Raw genomic sequence first — 20,899 nt, 5'->3', positions numbered from 1 at the left:
CGCCCTCATTCAGCCCCTCTGTTTCTCGCCCTCTGTTTCAGCGCCTCTGTTTCTCGCCCTCTGTTTCAGCCCATCTATTTCTCGCCCTCTGTTTCAGCCCCTCTGCTTCAGCCCCTCTGTTTCAGCCCCTGTGTTTCAGCCCCTCTGTTTCAGCCCCTCAGTTTCAGCCCCTCTGTTTCTCGCCCTCTATTTCAGCCCCTCTGTTTCTCGCCCTCTGTTTCAGCCCCTTTGTTTCAGCCCCTCTGTTTCAGTCCCTCTGCTTCTCGCCCTCTGTTTCTCGCCCTCTGTTTCAGCCCCTCTGTTTCAGCCCATCTGTTTCAGTCCCTCTGTTTCTCGCCCTCTGTTTCTCGCCCTCTGTTTCAGCCCCTCTGTTTCTCGCCCTCTGTTTCATCCCCTCTGTTTCTCGCCCTCTGTTTCAGCCCCTCTGTTTCTCGCCCTTTGTTTCAGCCCCTCTGTTTCAGACCCTCTGTTTCTCGCCCTCTGTTTCAGCCCCTCTGTTTCTTGCCCTCTGTTTCAGCCCCTCTGATTCAGCCCCTCTGTTTCAGCCCCTCTGAATCAGCCCCTCTGATTCAGCCCCTCTGTTTCTCGCCATCTCTTTCTGCCCCTCTGATTTAGCCCCTCTGTTTCAGCCCTTCTGTTTCAGCCCCTCTGTTTCTCGCCCTCTGTTTCAGCCCCTCTGTTTGTCTCTCTATGTTTCAGCCCCTCTGTTTCAGCCTCTCTGTTTCTCGCCCTCTGTTTCTGCCCCTCTGTTTCTCGCCCTCTGTTTCAGCCCGTCTGATTCAGCCCCTCTGCTTCAGCCCCTCTGAATCAGCCCCTCTGTTTCTCGCCCTCTGTTTCAGCCCCTCTATTTCAGCCCCTCTGATTCAGCCCCTCTGATTCAGCCCCTCTGTTTCTCGCCCTCTGTTTCAGCCCCTCTGTTTCAGCCATTCTGTTTCAGCCCCTCTGTTTCAGCCTCTCTGTTTCTTGCCCTCTGTTTCATCCCCTCTGTTTCTCGCCCTCTGCTTCTGCCCCTCTGTTTCTCGCCCTCTGTTTCAGCCCCTCTGTTTCAGCCCCTCTGTTTCAGCCCCTCTGTTTCTCGCCCTCTGTTTCAGCCCCTCTGTTTCTCGCCCTCTGTTTCAGCCCCTCTGTTTCTCGCCCTCTGTTTCAGCCCCTCTGTTTCAGCCCCTCTGTTTCTCGCCCTCATTCAGCCCCTCTGTTTCTCGCCCTCTGTTTCAGCGCCTCTGTTTCTCGCCCTCTGTTTCAGCCCATCTATTTCTCGCCCTCTGTTTCAGCCCCTCTGCTTCAGCCCCTCTGTTTCAGCCCCTCTGTTTCAGCCCCTCTGTTTCTCGCCCTCTGTTTCAGACCCTCTGTTTCTCGCCCTCTGTTTCAGCTCCTCTGTTTCTCGCCCTCTGTTTCAGCCCCTCTGTTTCAGCCCCTCTGTTTCAGTCCCTCTGTTTCTCGCCCTCTGTTTATCGCCCTCTGTTTCAGCCCCTCTGTTTCAGCCCCTCTGTTTCAGTCCCTCTGTTTATCGCCCTCTGTTTCTCACCCTCTGTTTCATCCCCTCTGTTTCTCGCCCTCTGTTTCAGACCCTCTGTTTCTCGCCCTCTGTTTCAGCCCCTCTGTTTCTCGCCCTCTGTTTCAGCCCCTCTGTTTCAGCCCCTCTGTTTCAGTCCCCCTGTTTCTCGCTCTCTGTTTCTCGCCCTCTGTTTCAGCCCCTCTGTTTCAGCCCCTCTGTTTCAGTCCCTCTGTTTCTCGCCCTCTGTTTCTCGCCCTCTGTTTCATCCCCTCTGTTTCTCGACCTCTGTTTCAGCCACTCTGTTTCAGCCCCTATGTTTCAGCCCCTCTGTTTCAGACCCTCTGTTTCTCGCCCTCTGTTTCAGCCCCTCTGTTTCTCGCCCTCTTTTTCAGCCCCTCTGTTTCTCGCCCTCTGTTTCAGCCCCTCTGTTTCTCGCCCTCTGTTTCAGCCCCTCTGTTTCAGCCCCTCTGTTTCAGTCCCTCTGTTTCTCGCCCTCTGTTTCTCGCCCTCTGTTTCAGCCCCTCTGTTTCAGCCCCTCTGTTTCAGTCCCTCTGTTTCTCGCCCTCTGTTTCTCGCCCTCTGTTTCATCCCCTCTGTTTCTCGCCCTCTGTTTCAGCCCCTCTGTTTCAGCCCCTCTGTTTCAGCCCCTCTGTTTCAGACCCTCTGTTTCTCGCCCTCTGTTTCAGCCCCTCTGTTTCTCGCCCTCTGTTTCAGCCTCTCTGTTTCAGCCCCTCTGTTTCAGTCCCTCTGTTTCTCGCCCTCTGTTTCTCGCCCTCTGTTTCAGCCCCTCTGTTTCAGCCCCTCTGTTTCAGTCCCTCTGTTTCTCGCCCTCTGTTTCTCGCCCTCTCTTTCATCCCCTCTGTTTCTCGCCCTCTGTTTCAGCCCCTCTGTTTCAGCGCCTCTGTTTCAGCCCCTCTGTTTCAGACCCTCTGTTTCTCGCCCTCTGTTTCAGCCCCTCTGTTTCTCGCCCTCTTTTTCAGCCCCTCTGTTTCTCGCCCTCTGTTTCAGCCTCTCTGTTTCTCGCCCTCTGTTTCAGCCCCTCTGTTTCTCGCCCTCTGTTTCAGCCCCTCTGTTTCAGCCCCTCTGTTTCTCGCCCTCTGTTTCAGCGCCGCTGTTTCTCGCCCTCTGTTTCAGCCCATCTATTTCTCGCCCTCTGTTTCAGCCCCTCTGTTTCAGCATCTCTGTTTCAGCCCCTCTGTTTCAGCCCCTCTGTTTCTGGACCTCTGTTTCAGCCCCTCTGTATCTCGCCCTCTGTTTCAGCCCCTCTGATTCTCGCCCTCTGTTTCAGCCACTCTGTTTCAGCCCCTCTGTTTCAGTCCCTCTGTTTCTCACCCTCTGTTTCTCGCCCTCTGTTTCTTTCCCTCTGTTTCAGCCCCTCTGTTTCAGCCCCTCTGTTTCTCGCCCTCTGTTTCAGCCCCTTTGTTTGTCGCTCTCTGTTTCAGCCCCTCTGTTTCAGCCCCTCTGTTTCTCGCCCTCTGTTTCAGCCCCTCTGTTTCTCGCCCACTGTTTCAGCCCCTCTGATTCAGCCCCTCTGTTTCTCGCCCTGTGTTTCAGCCACTCTGTTTCTTGCCCTCTGTTTCAGCCCCTCTGTTTCAGCTCCGCTGTTTCAGCCCCTCTGTTTCTCGCCCTCATTCAGCCCCTCTGTTTCTCGCCCTCTGTTTCAGCGCCTCTGATTCTCGCCCTCTGTTTCAGCCCATCTATTTCTCGCCCTCTGTTTCAGCCCCTCTGCTTCAGCCCCTCTGTTTCAGCCCCTCTGTTTCAGCCCCTCTGTTTCTCGCCCTCTGTTTCAGCCCCTCTGTTTCTCACCCTCTGTTTCTCGCCCTCTGTTTCAGCCCCTCTGTTTCAGCCCCTCTGTTTCAGTCCCTCTGTTTCTCGCCCTCTGTTTCAGCCCCTCTGCTTCAGCCCCTCTGTTTCAGCCCCTCTGTTTCAGCCCCTCTGTTTCTCGCCCTCTGTTTCAGCCCCTCTGTTTCTCACCCTCTGTTTCTCGCCCTCTGTTTCAGCCCCTCTGTTTCAGCCCCTCTGTTTCAGTCCCTCTGTTTCTCGCCCTCTGTTTCTCGCCCTCTGTTTCAGCCCCTCTGTTTCTCGCCCTCTGTTTCATCCCCTCTGTTTCTCGCCCTCTGTTTCAGCCCCTCTGTTTCAGCCCCTCTGTTTCAGCCCCTCTGTTTCAGACCCTCTGTTTCTCGCCCTCTGTTTCAGCCCCTCTGTTTCTCGCACTCTGTTTCAGCCCCTTTGATTCAGCCCCTCTGTTTCAGCCCCTCTGTTTCAGCCCCTCTGATTCAGCCCCTCTGTTTCTCGCCCTCTGTTTCTGCCCCTCTTATTTAGCCCCTCTGTTTCAGCCCCTCTGTTTCAGCCCCTCTGTTTCTCGCCCTCTGTTTCAGCCCCTCTGTTTGTCGCTCTCTGTTTCAGCCCCTCTGTTTCAGCCTCTCTGTTTCTCGACGTCTGTTTCTGCCCCTCTGTTTCTCGCCCTCTGTTTCAGCCCCTCTGATTCAGCCCCTCTGCTTCAGCCCCTCAGAATCAGCCCCTCTGTTTCTCGCCCTCTGTTTCAGCCCCTCTATTTCAGCCCCTCTGATTCAGCCCCTCTGTTTCTCGCCCTCTGTTTCAGCCCCTCTGTTTCAGCCCTTCTGTTTCAGCCCCTCTGTTTCAGCCTCTCTGTTTCTCGCCCTCTGTTTCATCCCCTATGTTTCTCGCCCTCTGTTTCTGCCCCTCTGTTTCTTGCCCTCTGTTTCAGCCCCTCTGTTTCAGCCCCTCTGTTTCAGCCCCTCTGTTTCTCGCCCTCTGCTTCAGCCCCTCTGTTTCTCGCCCTCTGTTTCAGCCCCTCTGTTTCTCGCCCACTGTTTCAGCCCCTCTGATTCAGCCCCTCTGTTTCTCGCCCTCTGTTTCAGCGCCTCTGTTTCTCGCCCTCTGTTTCAGCCCCTCTGTTTCAGCCCCTCTGTTTCTCGCCCTCATTCAGCCCCTCTGTTTCTCGCCCTCTGTTACAGCCCCTCTGTTTCTCGCCCTCTGTTACAGCCCCTCTGTTTCTCGCCCTCTGTTTCAGCCCCTCTGTTTCTCGCCCTCTGTTACAGCCCCTCTGTTTCTCGCCCTCTGTTTCCGCCCCTCTGTTTCAGCCCCTCTGTTTCAGTCCCTCTGTTTCTCGCCCTCTGTTTCTCGCCCTCTGTTTCAGCCCCTCTGTTTCAGCCCCTCTGTTTAAGTCCCTCTGTTTCTCGCCCTCTGTTTCAGCCCCTCTGTTTCTCGCTCTCTTTATCAGCATCTCTGTTTCAGCCCCTCTGTTTCAGCCCCTCTGTTTCAGCTCCTCTGTTTCTCGCCTTCTGTTTCTCGCCCTCTGTTTCAGCCCCTCTGTTTCTCGCCCTCTGTTTCAGCCACTCTATTTCAGCCCCTCTGATTAATCCCCTCTGATTCAGCCCCTCTGCTTCTCGCCCTCTGTTTCAGACCCTCTGTTTCAGCCCTTCTGTTTCAGCCCCTCTGTTTCAGCCCCTCTGTTTCTCGCCCTCTGTTTCAGCCCCTCTGTTTCTCGCCCTCTGTTTCAGCCTCTCTGTTTCTCGCCCTCTGTTTCAGCCCCTCTGTTTCCGCCCCTCTGTTTCAGCCCCTCTGTTCCAGCCCCTCTGTTTCTCGCCCTCTGTTTCAGCCCCTCTGTTTCTCGCCCTCTGTTTCAGCCCCTCTGTTTCTCGCCCTCTGTTTCAGCCCATCTGATTCAGCCCCTCTGTTTCTGCCCCTCTGTTTCAGCCCCTCTGTTTCAGCCCCTCTGTTTCAGCCCCTCTATTTCATCCCCTCTGTTTCTCGTCCTCTGTTTCTCACCCTCTCTTTCTCGCTCTCTGTTTCAGCCCCTCTGTTTTTCGCCCTCTGTTTCTCGCCCTCTGTGTCAGGCTCTCTGTTTCAGCCCGTCTGTTTCAGCCCCTCTGTTTCAGCCCCTCTGTTTCTCGCCCTCTGTTTCTCGCCCGCTGTTTCAGACCCTTTGTTTCTCGCCCTCTGTTTCAGCCCCTCTGTTTCAGCCCCTCTGTTTCAGCCCCTCTGTTTCAGTCCCTCTGTTTCTTGCCTTCTGTTTCTCGCCCTCTGTGTCAGCCCCTCTGTTTCTCGCCCTCTGTTTCAGCCCCTCTATTTCAGCCCCTCTGATTCTGCCCCTCTCATTCAGCCCCTCTGTTTCTCGCCCTCTGTTTCAGCCTCTCTTTTTCAGCCCTTCTGTTTCAGCCCCTCTGTTTCAGCCCCTCTGTTTCTCGCCCTCCGTTTCAGCCCCTCTGTTTCTCGGCCTCTGTTTCTGCCCCTCTGTTTCTCGCACTCTGTTTCAGCCCCTCTGTTTCAGCCCCTCTGTTTCAGCCCCTCTGTTTCAGCCCCTCTGTTTCTCGCCCTCTGTTTCAGCCCCTCTGTTTCTCGCCCTCTGTTTCTGCCCCTCTGATTTAGCCCCTCTGTTTCAGCCCCTCTGTTTCAGCCCCTCTGTTTCTCGCCCTCTGTTTCAGCCCCTCTGTTTCAGCCCCTCTGTTTCGCGCTCTCTGTTTCAGCCCCTCTGTTTCAGCCACTCTGTTTCTCGCCCTCTGTTTCTGCCCCCCTGTTTCTCGCCCTCAGTTTCAGCCCCTCTGTTTCTCGCCCTCTGTTTCAGCACCTCTGATTCAGCCCCTCTGTTTCAGCCCCTCTGAATCAGCCCCTCTGATTCAGCCCCTCTGTTTCTCGCCCTCTGTTTCTGCCCCTCTGATTTAGCCCCTCTGTTCCAGCCCCTCTGTTTCAGCCCCTCTGTTTGTCGCCCTCTTTTTCAGCCCCTCTGATTCAGCCCCTCTGCTTCAGCCCCTCTGAATCAGCCCCTCTGTTTCTCGCCCTCTTTTTCAGCCCCTCTATTTCAGCCCCTCTGATTCAGCCCCTCTGATTCAGCCCCTCTGTTTCTCGCGCTCTGTTTCAGCCCCTCTGTTTCAGCCCTTCTGTTTCAGCCCCTCTGTTTCAGCCCCTCTATTTCTCGACCTCTGTTTCAGCCCCTCTGTTTCAGCCCCTCTGTTTCAGCCCCTCTGTTTCTCGCCTTTATTCAGCCCCTCTGTTTCTCGCCCTCTGTTTCAGCGCCTCTGTTTCTCGCCCTCTGTTTCAGCCCATTTTTTTCTCGCCCTCTGTTTCAGCCCCTCTGCTTCAGCCCCTCTGTTTCAGCCCCTCTGTTTCAGCCCCTCTGTTTCTCGCCCTCTGTTTCAGCCCCTCTGTTTCTCGCCCTCTGTTTCAGCCCCTCTGTTACTCGCCCTCTGTTTCAGCCCCTCTGTTTCAGCCCCTCTGTTTCAGTCCCTCTGTTTCTCGCCCTCTGTTTCTCGCCCTCTGTTTCAGCCCCTCTGTTTCAGCCCCTCTGTTTCAGTCCCTCTGTTTCTCGCCCTCTGTTTCTCGCTCTCTGTTTCAGCCCCTCTGTTTCTCGCCCTATGTTTCATCCCCTCTGTTTCTCGCCCTCTGTTTCAGCCCCTCTGTTTCAGCCCCTCTGTTTCAGCCCCTCTGTTTCAGACCCTCTGTTTCTCGCCCTCTGTTTCAGCCCCTCAGTTTCTCGCCCACTGCTTCAGCCCCTCTGATTCAGCCCCTCTGTTTCAGCCCCTCTGAATCAGCCCCTCTGATTCAGCCCCTCTGTTTCAGCCCCTCTGAATCAGCCCCTCTGTTTCATCCCCTCTGTTTCTCGCCCTCTGTTTCAGCCCCTCTGTTTCTCGCCCTCTGTTTCAGCCCCTCTGATTCAGCCCCTCTGCTTCAGCCCCGCTGAATCAGCCCCTCTGTTTCTCGCCCTCTGTTTCAGCCCATCTATTTCAGCCCCTCTGATTCAGCCCCTCTGATTCAGCCCCTCTGTTTCTCGCACTCTGTTTCAGCCCCTCTGTTTCAGCCATTCTGTTTCAGCCCCTCTGTTTCAGCCTCTCTGTTTCTCGCCATCTGTTTCATACCCTCTGTTTCTCGCCCTCTGTTTCTGCCCCTCTGTTTCTCGCCCTCTGTTTCAGCCCCTCTGTTTCAGCCCCTCTGTTTCTCGCCCTCTGTTTCAGCTCCTCTGTTTCTCGCCCTCTGTTTCAGCCCCTCTGTTTCTCGCCCACTGTCTCAACTCCTCTGATTCAGCCCCTCTGTTTCTCGCCCTCTGTTTCAGCCCATCTGTTTCTCGCCCTCTGTTTCAGCCCCTCTGTTTCAGCCCCTCTGTTTCAGCCCCTCTGTTTCTCGCCCTCATTCAGCCCCTCTGTTTCTCGCCCTCTGTTTCAGCCCATCTATTTCTCGCCCTCTGTTTCAGCCCCTCTGCTTCAGCCTCTCTGTTTCAGCCACTCTGTTTCAACCCCTCTGTTTCTCGCCCTCTGTTTCAGCCCCTCTGTTTCTCGCCCTCTGTTTCAGCCCCTCTGTTTCAGCCCCTCTGTTTCAGTCCCTCTGTTTCTCGCCCTCTGTTTCAGCCCCTCTGTTTCAGTCCCTCTGTTTCTCGCCCTCTGTTTCAGCCCCTCTGTTTCAGCCCCTCTCTTTCAGTCCTTCTGTTTCAGCCCCACTGTTTCTCGCCCTCTGTTTCATCCCCTCTGTTTCTCGCCCTCTGTTTCTGCCCCTCTGTTTCTCGCCCTCTGTTTCAGCCCCTCTGTTTCTCGCCCTCTGTTTCAGCTCCTCTGTTTCTCGCCCTCTGTTTCAGCCCCTCTGTTTCTCGCCCACTGTTTCAGCCCCTCTGATTCAGCCCCTCTGTTTCTCGCCCTCTGTTTCAGCCCCTCTGTTTCTCGCCCTCTGTTTCAGCCCCTCTGTTTCAGCCCCTCTGATTCAGCCCCTCTGTTTCTCGCACTCTGTTTCAGCCCCTCTGTTTCAGCCATTCTGTTTCAGCCCCTCTGTTTCAGCCTCTCTGTTTCTCGCCATCTGTTTCATCCCCTCTGTTTCTCGCCCTCTGTTTCTGCCCCTCTGTTTCTCGCCCTCTGTTTCAGCCCCTCTGTTTCAGCCCCTCTGTTTCTCGCCCTCTGTTTCAGCTCCTCTGTTTCTCGCCCTCTGTTTCAGCCCCTCTGTTTCTTGCCCACTGTCTCAGCTCCTCTGATTCAGCCCCTCTGTTTCTCGCCCTCTGTTTCAGCCCCTCTGTTTCTCGCCCTCTGTTTCAGCCCCTCTGTTTCAGCCCCTCTGTTTCAGCCCCTCTGTTTCTCGCCCTCATTCAGCCCCTCTGTTTCTCGCCCTCTGTTTCAGCCCATCTATTTCTCGCCCTCTGTTTCAGCCCCTCTGCTTCAGCCTCTCTGTTTCAGCCACTCTGTTTCAACCCCTCTGTTTCTCGCCCTCTGTTTCAGCCCCTCTGTTTCTCGCCCTCTGTTTCAGCCCCTCTGTTTCAGCCCCTCTGTTTCAGTCCCTCTGTTTCTCGCCCTCTGTTTCAGCCCCTCTGTTTCAGTCCCTCTGTTTCTCGCCCTCTGTTTCAGCCCCTCTGTTCCAGCCCCTCTCTTTCAGCCCTTCTGTTTCAGCCCCTCTGTTTCAGCCTCTCTGTTTCTCGCCCTCTGTTTCATCCCCTCTGTTTCTCGCCCTCTGTTTCTGCCCCTCTGTTTCTTGCCCTCTGTTTCAGCCCCTCTGTTTCAGCCCCTCTGTTTCAGCCCCTCTGTTTCTCGCCCTCTGCTTCAGCCCCTCTGTTTCTCGCCCTCTGTTTCAGCCCCTCTGTTTCTCGCCCACTGTTTCAGCCCCTCTGATTCAGCCCCTCTGTTTCTCGCCCTCTGTTTCAGCGCCTCTGTTTCTCGCCCTCTGTTTCAGCCCCTCTGTTTCAGCCCCTCTGTTTCTCGCCCTCATTCAGCCCCTCTGTTTCTCGCCCTCTGTTTCAACGCCTCTGTTTCTCGCCCTCTGTTTCAGGCCATCTATTTCTCGCCCTCTGTTTCAGCCCCTCTGTTTCTCGCCCTCTGTTTCAGCCCCTCTGTTTCTCGCCCTCTGTTACAGCCCCTCTGTTTCTCGCCCTCTGTTTCCGCCCCTCTGTTTCAGCCCCTCTGTTTCAGTCCCTCTGTTTCTCGCCCTCTGTTTCTCGCCCTCTGTTTCAGCCCCTCTGTTTCAGCCCCTCTGTTTAAGTCCCTCTGTTTCTCGCCCTCTGTTTCAGCCCCTCTGTTTCTCGCTCTCTTTATCAGCATCTCTGTTTCAGCCCCTCTGTTTCAGCCCCTCTGTTTCAGCTCCTCTGTTTCTCGCCTTCTGTTTCTCGCCCTCTGTTTCAGCCCCTCTGTTTCTCGCCCTCTGTTTCAGCCACTCTATTTCAGCCCCTCTGATTAATCCCCTCTGATTCAGCCCCTCTGCTTCTCGCCCTCTGTTTCAGACCCTCTGTTTCAGCCCTTCTGTTTCAGCCCCTCTGTTTCAGCCCCTCTGTTTCTCGCCCTCTGTTTCAGCCCCTCTGTTTCTCGCCCTCTGTTTCAGCCTCTCTGTTTCTCGCCCTCTGTTTCAGCCCCTCTGTTTCCGCCCCTCTGTTTCAGCCCCTCTGTTCCAGCCCCTCTGTTTCTCGCCCTCTGTTTCAGCCCCTCTGTTTCTCGCCCTCTGTTTCAGCCCCTCTGTTTCTCGCCCTCTGTTTCAGCCCATCTGATTCAGCCCCTCTGTTTCTGCCCCTCTGTTTCAGCCCCTCTGTTTCAGCCCCTCTGTTTCAGCCCCTCTATTTCATCCCCTCTGTTTCTCGTCCTCTGTTTCTCACCCTCTCTTTCTCGCTCTCTGTTTCAGCCCCTCTGTTTTTCGCCCTCTGTTTCTCGCCCTCTGTGTCAGGCTCTCTGTTTCAGCCCGTCTGTTTCAGCCCCTCTGTTTCAGCCCCTCTGTTTCTCGCCCTCTGTTTCTCGCCCGCTGTTTCAGACCCTTTGTTTCTCGCCCTCTGTTTCAGCCCCTCTGTTTCAGCCCCTCTGTTTCAGCCCCTCTGTTTCAGTCCCTCTGTTTCTTGCCTTCGGTTTCTCGCCCTCTGTGTCAGCCCCTCTGTTTCTCGCCCTCTGTTTCAGCCCCTCTATTTCAGCCCCTCTGATTCTGCCCCTCTCATTCAGCCCCTCTGTTTCTCGCCCTCTGTTTCAGCCTCTCTTTTTCAGCCCTTCTGTTTCAGCCCCTCTGTTTCAGCCCCTCTGTTTCTCGCCCTCCGTTTCAGCCCCTCTGTTTCTCGCCCTCTGTTTCTGCCCCTCTGTTTCTCGCACTCTGTTTCAGCCCCTCTGTTTCAGCCCCTCTGTTTCAGCCCCTCTGTTTCAGCCCCTCTGTTTCTCGCCCTCTGTTTCAGCCCCTCTGTTTCTCGCCCTCTGTTTCTGCCCCTCTGATTTAGCCCCTCTGTTTCAGCCCCTCTGTTTCAGCCCCTCTGTTTCTCGCCCTCTGTTTCAGCCCCTCTGTTTCAGCCCCTCTGTTTCGCGCTCTCTGTTTCAGCCCCTCTGTTTCAGCCACTCTGTTTCTCGCCCTCTGTTTCTGCCCCCCTGTTTCTCGCCCTCAGTTTCAGCCCCTCTGTTTCTCGCCCTCTGTTTCAGCCCCTCTGATTCAGCCCCTCTGTTTCAGCCCCTCTGAATCAGCCCCTCTGATTCAGCCCCTCTGTTTCTCGCCCTCTGTTTCTGCCCCTCTGATTTAGCCCCTCTGTTCCAGCCCCTCTGTTTCAGCCCCTCTGTTTGTCGCCCTCTTTTTCAGCCCCTCTGATTCAGCCCCTCTGCTTCAGCCCCTCTGAATCAGCCCCTCTGTTTCTCGCCCTCTTTTTCAGCCCCTCTATTTCAGCCCCTCTGATTCAGCCCCTCTGATTCAGCCCCTCTGTTTCTCGCGCTCTGTTTCAGCCCCTCTGTTTCAGCCCTTCTGTTTCAGCCCCTCTGTTTCAGCCCCTCTATTTCTCGACCTCTGTTTCAGCCCCTCTGTTTCAGCCCCTCTGTTTCAGCCCCTCTGTTTCTCGCCCTTATTCAGCCCCTCTGTTTCTCGCCCTCTGTTTCAGCGCCTCTGTTTCTCGCCCTCTGTTTCAGCCCATTTTTTTCTCGCCCTCTGTTTCAGCCCCTCTGCTTCAGCCCCTCTGTTTCAGCCCCTCTGTTTCAGCCCCTCTGTTTCTCGCCCTCTGTTTCAGCCCCTCTGTTTCTCGCCCTCTGTTTCAGCCCCTCTGTTACTCGCCCTCTGTTTCAGCCCCTCTGTTTCAGCCCCTCTGTTTCAGTCCCTCTGTTTCTCGCCCTCTGTTTCTCGCCCTCTGTTTCAGCCCCTCTGTTTCAGCCCCTCTGTTTCAGTCCCTCTGTTTCTCGCCCTCTGTTTCTCGCTCTCTGTTTCAGCCCCTCTGTTTCTCGCCCTATGTTTCATCCCCTCTGTTTCTCGCCCTCTGTTTCAGCCCCTCTGTTTCAGCCCCTCTGTTTCAGCCCCTCTGTTTCAGACCCTCTGTTTCTCGCCCTCTGTTTCAGCCCCTCAGTTTCTCGCCCACTGCTTCAGCCCCTCTGATTCAGCCCCTCTGTTTCAGCCCCTCTGAATCAGCCCCTCTGATTCAGCCCCTCTGTTTCAGCCCCTCTGAATCAGCCCCTCTGTTTCATCCCCTCTGTTTCTCGCCCTCTGTTTCAGCCCCTCTGTTTCTCGCCCTCTGTTTCAGCCCCTCTGATTCAGCCCCTCTGCTTCAGCCCCGCTGAATCAGCCCCTCTGTTTCTCGCCCTCTGTTTCAGCCCATCTATTTCAGCCCCTCTGATTCAGCCCCTCTGATTCAGCCCCTCTGTTTCTCGCACTCTGTTTCAGCCCCTCTGTTTCAGCCATTCTGTTTCAGCCCCTCTGTTTCAGCCTCTCTGTTTCTCGCCATCTGTTTCATACCCTCTGTTTCTCGCCCTCTGTTTCTGCCCCTCTGTTTCTCGCCCTCTGTTTCAGCCCCTCTGTTTCAGCCCCTCTGTTTCTCGCCCTCTGTTTCAGCTCCTCTGTTTCTCGCCCTCTGTTTCAGCCCCTCTGTTTCTCGCCCACTGTCTCAGCTCCTCTGATTCAGCCCCTCTGTTTCTCGCCCTCTGTTTCAGCCCCTCTGTTTCTCGCCCTCTGTTTCAGCCCCTCTGTTTCAGCCCCTCTGTTTCAGCCCCTCTGTTTCTCGCCCTCATTCAGCCCCTCTGTTTCTCGCCCTCTGTTTCAGCCCATCTATTTCTCGCCCTCTGTTTCAGCCCCTCTGCTTCAGCCTCTCTGTTTCAGCCACTCTGTTTCAACCCCTCTGTTTCTCGCCCTCTGTTTCAGCCCCTCTCTTTCTCGCCCTCTGTTTCAGCCCCTCTGTTTCAGCCCCTCTGTTTCAGTCCCTCTGTTTCTCGCCCTCTGTTTCAGCCCCTCTGTTTCAGTCCCTCTGTTTCTCGCCCTCTGTTTCAGCCCCTCTGTTTCAGCCCCTCTCTTTCAGTCCTTCTGTTTCAGCCCCACTGTTTCTCGCCCTCTGTTTCATCCCCTCTGTTTCTCGCCCTCTGTTTCTGCCCCTCTGTTTCTCGCCCTCTGTTTCAGCCCCTCTGTTTCTCGCACTCTGTTTCAGCTCCGCTGTTTCTCGCCCTCTGTTTCAGCCCCTCTGTTTCTCGCCCACTGTTTCAGCCCCTCTGATTCAGCCCCTCTGTTTCTCGCCCTCTGTTTCAGCCCCTCTGTTTCTCGCCCTCTGTTTCAGCCCCTCTGTTTCAGCCCCTCTGATTCAGCCCCTCTGTTTCTCGCACTCTGTTTCAGCCCCTCTGTTTCAGCCATTCTGTTTCAGCCCCTCTGTTTCAGCCTCTCTGTTTCTCGCCATCTGTTTCATCCCCTCTGTTTCTCGCCCTCTGTTTCTGCCCCTCTGTTTCTCGCCCTCTGTTTCAGCCCCTCTGTTTCAGCCCCTCTGTTTCTCGCCCTCTGTTTCAGCTCCTCTGTTTCTCGCCCTCTGTTTCAGCCCCTCTGTTTCTTGCCCACTGTCTCAGCTCCTCTGATTCAGCCCCTCTGTTTCTCGCCCTCTGTTTCAGCCCCTCTGTTTCTCGCCCTCTGTTTCAGCCCCTCTGTTTCAGCCCCTCTGTTTCAGCCCCTCTGTTTCTCGCCCTCATTCAGCCCCTCTGTTTCTCGCCCTCTGTTTCAGCCCATCTATTTCTCGCCCTCTGTTTCAGCCCCTCTGCTTCAGCCTCTCTGTTTCAGCCACTCTGTTTCAACCCCTCTGTTTCTCGCCCTCTGTTTCAGCCCCTCTGTTTCTCGCCCTCTGTTTCAGCCCCTCTGTTTCAGCCCCTCTGTTTCAGTCCCTCTGTTTCTCGCCCTCTGTTTCAGCCCCTCTGTTTCAGTCCCTCTGTTTCTCGCCCTCTGTTTCAGCCCCTCTGTTTCAGCCCCTCTCTTTCAGTCCCTCTGTTTCAGCCCCACTGTTTCTCGCCCTCTGTTTCATCCCCTCTGTTTCTCGCCCTCTGTTTCTGCCCCTCTGTTTCTCGCCCTCTGTTTCAGCCCCTCTGTTTCTCGCCCTCTGTTTCAGCTCCTCTGTTTCTCGCCCTCTGTTTCAGCCCCTCTGTTTCTCGCCCACTGTTTCAGCCCCTCTGATTCAGCCCCTCTGTTTCTCGCCCTCTGTTTCAGCCCCTCTGTTTCTCGCCCTCTGTTTCAGCCCCTCTGTTTCAGCCCCTCTGTTTCATTCCCTCTGTTTCTCGCCCTCTGTTTCTGCCCCTCTGTTTCTCGCCCTTTGTTTCAGCCCCTCTGTTTCAGCCCCTCTGTTTCAGCCCCTCTGTTTATCGCCCTCTGTTTCAGCCCCTCTGTTTCTCGCCCTCTGTTTCAGCCCCTCTGTTTCTCACCCACTGTTTCAGCCCCTCTGATTCAGCCCCTCTGTTTCTCGCCCTCTGTTTCAGCCCCTCTATTTCTCGACCTCTGTTTCAGCCCCACTGTTTCAGCCCCTCTGTTTCTCGCCCTTATTCAGCCCCTCTGTTTCTCGCCCTCTCTTTCAGCGCCTCTGTTTCTCGCCCTCTGTTTCAGCCTATCTAATACTCGCCCTCTGTTTCAGCCCCTCTGCTTCAGCCCCTCTGTTTCAGCCCCTCTGTTTCAGCCCCTCTGTTTCTCGCCCTCTGTTTCAGCCCCTCTGTTTCTCGCCCTCTGTTTCAGCCCCTCTGTTACTCGCCCTCTGTTTCAGCCCCTCTGTTTCAGCCCCTCTGTTTCAGTCCCTCTGTTTCTCGCCCTCTGTTTCTCGCCCTCTGTTTCAGCCCCTCTGTTTCAGCCCCTCTGTTTCAGTCCCTCTGTTTCTCGCCCTCTGTTTCTCGCCCTATGTTTCATCCCCTCTGTTTCTCGCCCTCTGTTTCAGCCCCTCTGTTTCAGCCCCTCTGTTTCAGCCCCTCTGTTTCAGACCCTCTGTTTCTCGCCCTCTGTTTCAGCCCCTCAGTTTCTTGCCCACTGCTTCAGCCCCTCTGATTCAGCCCCTCTGTTTCAGCCCCTCTGAATCAGCCCCTCTGATTCAGCCCCTCTGTTTCTCGCCCTCTGTTTCTGCCCATCTGATTTAGCCCCTCTGTTTCAGCCCCTCTGTTTCATCCCCTCTGTTTCTCGCCCTCTGTTTCAGCCCCTCTGTTTCTCGCCCTCTGTTTCAGCCCCTCTGATTCAGCCCCTCTGCTTCAGCCCCTCTGAATCAGCCCCTCTGTTTCTCGCCCTCTGTTTCAGCCCATCTATTTCAGCCCCTTTGATTCAGCCCCTCTGATTCAGCCCCTCTGTTTCTCGCACTCTGTTTCAGCCCCACTGTTTCAGCCATTCTGTTTCAGCCCCTCTGTTTCAGCCTCTCTGTTTCTCGCCATCTGTTTCATCCCCTCTGTTTCTCGCCCTCTGTTTCTGCCCCTCTGTTTCTCGCCCTCTGTTTCAGCCCCTCTGTTTCAGCCCCTCTGTTTCTCGCCCTCTGTTTCAGCTCCTCTGTTTCTCGCCCTCTGTTTCAGCCCCTCTGTTTCTCGCCCACTGTTTCAGCTCCACTGATTCAGCCCCTCTGTTTCTCGCCCTCTGTTTCAGCCCCTCTGTTTCTCGACCTCTGTTTCAGCCCATCTGTTTCAGCCCCTCTGTTTCAGCCCCTCTGTTTCTCGCCCTCATTCAGCCCCTCTGTTTCACGCCCTCTGTTTCAGCCCATCTATTTCTCGCCCTCTGTTTCAGCCCCTCTGCTTCAGCCTCCCTGTTTCAGCCACTCTGTTTCAACCCCTCTGTTTCTCGCCCTCTGTTTCAGCCCCTCTGTTTCTAACCCTCTGTTTCAGCCCCTCTGTTTCAGCCCCTCTGTTTCAGTCCCTCTGTTTCTCGCCCTCTGTTTCAGCCCCTCTGTTTCAGTCCCTCTGTTTCTCGCCCTCTGTTTCAGCCCCTCTGTTTCAGCCCCTCTCTTTCAGTCCCTCTGTTTCAGCCCCACTGTTTCTCGCCCTCTGTTTCATCCCCTCTGTTTCTCGCCCTCTGTTTCTGCCCCTCTGTTTCTCGCCCTCTGTTTCAGCCCCTCTGTTTCAGCCCCTCTGTTTCAGCCCCTCTGTTTCTCGCCCTCTGTTTCAGCTCCTCTGTTTCTCGCCCTCTGTTTCATCCCCTCTGTTTCTCGCCCACTGTTTCAGCCCCTCTGATTCAGCCCCTCTGTTTCTCGCCCTCTGTTTCAGCCCCTCTGTTTCTCGCCCTCTGTTTCAGCCCCTCTGTTTCAGCCCCTCTGTTTCTCGCCCTCATTCAGCCACTCTGTTTCTCGCCCTCTGTTTCAGCCCATCTATTTCTCGCCCTCTGTTTCAGCACCTCTGCTTCAGCCTCTCTGTTTCAGCCCCTCTGTTTCAACCCCTCTGTTTCTCGCCCTCTGTTTCAGCCCCTCTGTTTCTCGCCCTCTGTTTCAGCCCCTCTGTTTCAGCCCCTCTGTTTCAGTCCCTCTGTTTCTCGCCCTCTGTTTCAGCCCCTCTGTTTCAGCCCCTCTGTTTCAGTCCCTCTGTTTCAGCCCCTCTGTTTCAGCCCCTCTGTTTCAGTCCCACTGTTTCTTGCCCTCTGTTTCTCGCCCTCTGTTTCAGCCCCACTGTTTCTCGCCCTCTGTTTCATCCCCTTTGTTTCTCGCCCTCTGTTTCAACCCCTCTGTTTCAGCCCCACTGTTTCAGCCCCTCTGTTTCAGATCCTCTGTTTCTCGCCCTCTTTTTCAGCCCCTCTGTTTCTCGCCCTCTGTTTCAGCCTCTCTGTTTCTCGCCCTCTGTTTCAGCCCCTCTGTTTCTCGCCCTCTGTTTCAGCCCCTCTATTTCAGCCCCTCTGATTCTGCCCCTCTCATTCAGCCCCTCTGTTTCTCGCCCTCTGTTTCAGCCTCTCTTTTTCAGCCCTTCTGTTTCAGCCCCTCTGTTTCAGCCCCTCTGTTTCTCGCCCTCTGTTTCAGCCCCTCTGTTTCTCGCCCTATGTTTCTGCCCCTCTGTTTCTCGCCCTCTGTTTCAGCCCCTCTGTTTCAGCCCCTCTGTTTCAGCCCCTCTGTTTCAGCCCCTCTGTTTCTCGCCCTCTGTTTCAGCCCCTCTGTTTCTCGCCTTCTGTTTCTGCCCCTCTGATTTAGCCCCTCTGTTTCAGCCCCTCTGTTTCAGCCCCTCTGTTTCTCGCCCTCTGTTTCAGCCCCTCTGTTTCGCGCTTCTGTGTCAGCCCCTCTGTTTCAGCCACTCTGTTTCTTGCCCTCTGTTTCTGCCCCCCTGTTTCTCGCCCTCAGTTTCAGCCCCTCTGTTTCTCGCCCTCTGTTTCAGCCCCTCTAATTCAGCCCCTCTGTTTCAGCCCCTCTGAATCAGCCCCTCTGATTCAGCCCCTCTGTTTCTCGCCCTCTGTTTCTGCCCCTCTGATTTAGCCCCTCTGTTTCAGCCCCTCTGTTTCAGCCCCTCTGTTTCTCGCCCTCTGTTTCAGCCCCTCTGTTTGTCGCTCTCTGTTTCAGCCCCTCTGTTTCAGCCTCTCTGTTTCTCGCCCTCTGTTTCTGCCCCTCTGTTTCTCGCCCTCTGTTTCAGCCCCTCTGATTCAGCCCCTCTGCTTCAGCCCCTCTGAATCAGCCCCTCTGTTTCTCGCCCTCTTTTTCAGCCCCTCTATTTCAGCCCCTCTGATTCAGCCCCTCTGATTCAGCCCCTCTGTTTCTCGCCCTCTGTTTCAGCCCCTCTGTTTCAGCCCTTCTGTTTCAGCCCCTCTGTTTCAGCCTGTCTGTTTCTCGCCCTCTGTTTCATCCCCTCTGTTTCTCGCCCTCTGTTTGTGCCCCTCTGTTTCTCGCCCTCTGTTTCAGCCCCTCTGTTTCAGCCCCTCTCTTTATCGCCCTCTGTTTCAGCCCCTCTGTTTCTCGCCCTCTGTTTCAGCCCCTCTGTTTCTCACCCACTGTTTCAGCCCCTCTGATTCAGCCCCTCTGTTTCTCGCCCTCTGTTTCAGCCCCTCTATTTCTCGCCCTCTGTTTCAGCCCCTCTGTTTCAGCCCCTCTGTTTCAGCCCCTCTGTTTCTCGCCCTTATTCAGCCCCTCTGTTTCTCGCCCTCTGTTTCAGCGCCTCTGTTTCTCGCCCTCTGTTTCAGCCCATCTAATACTCGCCCTCTATTTCAGCCCCTCTGATTCAGCCCCTCTGTTTATCACCCTCTGTTTCAGCCCCTCTGTTTCTCGCCCTCTGTTTCAGCCCCTCTGTTTCTCGCCCTCTGTTTCAGCCCCTCTGTTTCTTGCCCTCTGTTTCAGCCCGTCTGTTTCAGCCCCTCTGTTTCAGTCCCTCTGTTTCTCGCCCTCTGTTTCTCGCCCTCTGTTTCAGCCCCTCAGTTTCAGCCCCTCTGTTTCAGTCCCTCTGTTTCTCGCCCTCTGTTTCTCGCCCTCTGTTTCAGACCCTCTGTTTCTCGCCCTCTGTTTCAGCCCCTCAGTTTCTCGCCCACTGCTTCAGCCCCTCTGATTCAGCCCCTCTGTTTCAGCCCCTCTGAATCAGCCCCTCTGATTCAGCCCCTCTGTTTCTCGCCCTCTGTTTCTGCCCCTCTGATTTAGCCCCTCTGTTTCAGCCCCTCTGTTTCATCCCCTATGTTTCTCGCCCTCTGTTTCAGCCCCTCTGTTTGTCGCTCTCTGTTTCAGCCCCTCTGTTTCAGCCTCTCTGTTTCTCGCCCTCTGTTTCTGCCCCTCTGTTTCTCGCCCTCTGTTTCAGCCCCTCTGATTCAGCCCCTCTGCTTCAGCCCCTCTGAATCAGCCCCTCTGTTTCTCGCCCTCTGTTTCAGCCCCTCTATTTCAGCCCCTCTGATTCAGCCCCTCTGATTCAGCCCCTCTGTTTCTCGCACTCTGTTTCAGTCCCTCTGTTTCAGCCATTCTTTTTCAGCCCCTCTGTTTCAGCCTCTCTGTTTCTCGCCATCTGTTTCATCCCCTCTGTTTCTCGCCCTCTGTTTCTGCCCCTCTGTTTCTCGCCCTCTGTTTCAGCCCCTCTGTTTCAGCCCCTCTGTTTCAGCCCCTCTGTTTCTCGCCCTCTGTTTCAGCTCCTCTGTTTCTCGCCCTCTGTTTCAGCCCCTCTGTTTCTCGCCCACTGTTTCAGCCCCTCTGATTCAGCCCCTCTGTTTCTCGCCCTCTGTTTCAGCCCCTCTGTTTCTCCCCCTCTGTTTCAGCCCCTCTGTTTCAGCCCCTCTGTTTCAGCCCCTCTGTTTCTCGCCCTCATTCAGCCCCTCTGTTTCTCGCCCTCTGTTTCAGCCCATCTATTTCTCGCCCTCTGTTTCAGCCCCTCTGCTTCAGCCTCTCTGTTTCAGCCCCTCTGTTTCAACCCCTCTGTTTCTCGCCCTCTGTTTCAGCCCCTCTGTTTCTCGCCCTCTGTTTCAGCCCCTCTGTTTCAGTCCCTCTGTTTCTCGCCCTCTGTTTCTCGCCCTCTGTTTCAGCCCCTCTGTTTCAGCCCCTCTGTTTCAGTCCCACTGTTTCTCGCCCTCTGTTTCTCGCCCTCTGTTTCAGCCCCACTGTTTCTCGCCCTCTGTTTCATCCCCTCTGTTTCTCGCCCTCTGTTTCAACCCCTCTGTTTCAGCCCCTCTGTTTCAGCCCCTCTGTTTCAGATCCTCTGTTTCTCGCCCTCTTTTTCAGCCCCTCTGTTTCTCGCCCTCTGTTTCAGCCTCTCTGTTTCTCGCCCTCTGTTTCAGCCCCTCTGTTTCTCGCCCTCTGTTTCAGCCCCTCTGTTTCAGCCCCTCTGTTTCTCGCCCTCTGTTTCAGCCCCTCTGTTTGTCGCTCTCTGTTTCAGCCCCTCTGTTTCAGCCTCTCTGTTTCTCGCCCTCTGTTTCTGCCCCTCTGTTTCTCGCCCTCTGTTTCAGCCCCTCTGATTCAGCCCCTCTGCTTCAGCCCCTCTGAATCAGCCCCTCTGTTTCTCGCCCTCTGTTTCAGCCCCTCTATCTGAGCCCCTCTGATTCAGCCCCTCTGATTCAGCCCCTCTGTTTCTCGCCCTCTGTTTCAGCCCCTCTGTTTCAGCCATTCCGTTTCAGCCCCTCTGTTTCAGCCTCTCTGTTTCTCGCCATCTGTTTCATCCCCTCTGTTTCTCGCCCTCTGTTTCTGCCCCTCTGTTTCTCGCCCTCTGTTTCAGCCCCTCTGTTCCAGCCCCTCTGTTTCAGCCCCTCTGTTTCTCGCCCTCTGTTTCAGCTCCTCTGTTTCTCGCCCTCTGTTTCAGCCCCTCTGTTTCTCGCCCACTGTTTCAGCCCCTCTGATTCAGCCCCTCTGTTTCTCGCCCTCTGTTTCAGCCCCTCTGTTTCTCGCCCTCTGTTTCAGCCCCTCTGTTTCAGCCCCTCTGTTTCAGCCCCTCTGTTTCTCGCCCTCATTCAGCCCCTATGATTCTTACCCTCTGTTTCAGTCCATCTATTTCTCGCCCTCTGTTTCAGCCCCTCTGCTTCAGCCTCTCTGTTTCAGCTCCTCTGTTTCTCGCCCTCTGTTTCAGCCCCTCTGTTTCAGCCCCTCTGTTTCAGTCCCTCTGTTACTCGCCCTCTGTTTCTCGCCCTCTGTTTCAGCCCCTCTGTTTCTCGCCCTCTGTTTCAGCTCCTCTGTTTCTCGCCCTCTGTTTCAGCCCCTCTGTTTCTCGCCCACTGTTTCAGCCCCTCTGATTCAGCCCCTCTGTTTCTCGCCCTCTGTTTCAGCCCCTCTGTTTCTCGCCCTCTGTTTCAGCCCCTCTGTTTCAGCCCCTCTGTTTCAGCCCCTCTGTTTAGCCCCTCTGTTTCTCGCCCTCATTCAGCCCCTATGTTTCTCACCCTCTGTTTCAGTCCATCTATTTCTCGCCCTCTGTTTCAGCCCCTCTGCTTCAGCCTCTCTGTTTCAGCTCCTCTGTTTCTCGCCCTCTGTTTCAGCCCCTCTGTTTCAGCCCCTCTGTTTCAGTCCCTCTGTTACTCGCCCTCTGTTTCTCGCCCTCTGTTTCAGCCCCTCTGTTTCAGCCCCTCTGTTTCAGTCCCACTGTTTCTCGCCCTCTGTTTCTCGCCCTCTGTTTCAGCCCCTCTGTTTCTCGCCCTCTGTTTCATCCCCTCTGTTTCAGCCCCTCTGTTTCTCGCCCTCTGTTTCAGCGCCTCTGTTTCTCGCCCTCTGTTTCAGCCCATCTATTTCTCGCCCTCTGTTTCAGCCCCTCTGTTTCTCGCCCTCTATTTCAGCCCCTCTGTTTCAGCCCCTCTGTTTCTCGCCCTCTGTTTCAGCCCCTCTGTTTCTCGCGCTCTGTTTCAGCCCCTCTGATTCTCGCCCTC

This window comes from Chiloscyllium punctatum, chromosome 22 (assembly GCF_047496795.1).
Source record: "Chiloscyllium punctatum isolate Juve2018m chromosome 22, sChiPun1.3, whole genome shotgun sequence".
Lineage (NCBI taxonomy): Eukaryota > Metazoa > Chordata > Chondrichthyes > Orectolobiformes > Hemiscylliidae > Chiloscyllium > Chiloscyllium punctatum.
The sequence above is the reverse complement of the archived record's forward strand: the minus strand, read 5'-3'. Positions refer to the sequence as shown.